At 41.3% G+C, this 2,377-nt stretch overlaps 1 pseudogene; it reads left to right on the forward strand.

Annotated features, from left to right (window-relative positions):
• LOC107549712 (peroxisomal acyl-coenzyme A oxidase 3-like) overlaps positions 1-1,677 on the forward strand; it is a 24,499-nt pseudogene extending 22,822 nt beyond the window's left edge.
• The last annotated feature ends 700 nt before the right edge of the window (positions 1,678-2,377 follow it).

Here is a 2,377-nt window from a genome sequence, read left to right on the forward strand (position 1 = left end):
TAGTGTGCAGCGAAGCAACAGCCTGACCTGCTGGTGCATATGCCCTGCCCTGCCCTGCCCTTTAGATGTAGCTTGAAGGGGCACGGATGGCAAGGAGGGAGTTTTGAGAGACGATGTCTCACCCATAGAGAGATAGCTAGCTAGCGTCTCTTCTACAGGGGGCATTCTCTCATAGCCGTTTTCGCGCATCGCCTCGATGTTCGCATAACTGGTATGCTGAAACCGATGAATGCGTGAGGAAAACACCCTCTTCCATTCCTTCTCGATCTCAGTATGGAGATCAGGAAGGAAAGGAAGGCTCACCTGAGCTGGAGGGTTATGGCCAGAAAGATAACGTTCCTCGAGACGACCTCGCGACGTTACTTCCTTAGTCCGCTTCCATGGCAAGTCAAGCCTCGCCATGGCGCGATCCATAACCTCTAAGAGCTCATCATACGCAGGGCAGGAGGATTGAGAAGGCTCAGCCTCAGCTTCTTCGCTCTCTTCATCCATTTCCTGCTCTTCCTGGGCTGGACCCAGCAGAGCACTGGCCCCTGGTAAGCGCGAGAGGGAAAGCCCCTCTTTAAACTCATCGGCCAGGTCCACCTGAGATCCCCACGAGCTCATTCTCCTCCGTGCCTCAGCAGCAGCGGGTCCTGAACCGCGGGAAGCAGATGGCTGCCCCTCTTTACTCGAAAAGAGAGACAAACGAGAACGGAGCTTTTTCATTGGAAAATGCTCGCAATGCATGCAAGCCAACGAGTCGGTGTTTTTTCAATGTATGCTTCAGACACGGGTCACGACGAGGCATTCCCCATAGCGACCCCTAGAGGACGCAGTTCGAAGTTCCCATGAAAGGGAACCCTGGTTTTAGTAGAATTGAAGAGGTGTTACTGATAGTAAGATACATGACCTTATATTGGTCCAGCAATGCAAGTGTTTTTTGTAATTAGGGACTTTGTGATTCTGTATCTCGTGTGTTTCAGCTCTACAAAAACCTGTGGTCTACAGTTATGCAGGGTAAGAACGTCCTGGAAAGGCCATCTTGGAGGGCCGAGTTTTGTTCTGACAAACCTGCAGTTGGATCTCTCCGAGCCAAACTGTAACTCTTCATGCTGGAAAACTTTTGGGAAGCAGGATCATTGCAAAATGCAAACATTCATCTGTTTGTCCTGAAAGCCAAGACGTTTTATGATCATGTTATAATACAGTCACATGGTTGTCATTGATAAATTCAGTTTATTGAAAGATAGTAACAGCGTATGGAATATGACACAGAGGGTAGAAAAGTCCAAGAAGAATCTCAGCCATGTTTATCTTGGTGTAAAATGATAAACTGATTCACTAACACTTACTAATATCAGCATAAAGCAAGATTTGTAATGTACTGTAAACAATACAGTATTATAGCACTTCCTGATTCATTGTGCCATGATAAACTCATTTGACTGATAAATGTTGCTACGTTGAAAGATTGAGTCAAAGATCATCAGATCTATTGTTTGATTATTGTTTGAATGCACAAACAGCTAAATCATAGCAAAACCCTTAACTATAACAGTGTTCAGATGCTACCTAATTGTACAAATAATGCACATGTTGATAACTGCTTTCATATAGATCTGCTTTGGACTGAACTTGTATGATTGATTATTTTACATAATGTTAGTTTGATTATGGAATGTTGAAAGATTTTGAGCACAAACCCTTGTATGTACAGTATGTTTAATACATATGTAATATGTAAGAATGTAATGATAATAAATCTTGACTTTTTATCAAAATAAATATTTTTAAATACTTTGTACTGAAATATTTAAGGCGCCCCCAGTCAAGTCTGTGTTTCTGCAAGAGCGCGTCTCATTGAACTAACATTCTTACACACTCACATGCAAATCTAACAGCATGTGGCTTCTTTGTGACACTCCACTAGCTTGTTTTTATTGATGTGGTCAGGTTTTGAGAGGACCAAGCGTGTAGCAGACTTCACAGCTGATGAACTTGAATGAAACCATCTGAAATGTGCATTAATCTTTAACATCGATGAGTTTATTTGTACAAAATGTTTTACATGTTATAATCAGCTAGTATTTCACCTACTAAAAAGTATTAGGATTTTACCATGATTTTCCATATAAACTATGGTAATACCATGGTATGTATCATGTGATATGAATATAATCATTCAGTGCTATGCTATATCTACGTAGAATTACTTTCTGATACCATTACTGTACCATGGTACTACCACTGTGTTGGTTAAAAGGTGATGCTCCCTTATCCTATAGAAATATAGAACAATTTAACTTGTTTTTGTCTCAAACCAACATGTTTTGAAGTGATTTTTGATAGAAACCAATGGCTACATTTAAGGAACTGTAATTCATGATTAGCCGCA

Source organism: Sinocyclocheilus grahami, unplaced genomic scaffold (assembly GCF_001515645.1).
Source record: "Sinocyclocheilus grahami isolate Dianchi unplaced genomic scaffold, SAMN03320097.WGS_v1.1 scaffold379.1, whole genome shotgun sequence".
NCBI lineage: Eukaryota > Metazoa > Chordata > Actinopteri > Cypriniformes > Cyprinidae > Sinocyclocheilus > Sinocyclocheilus grahami.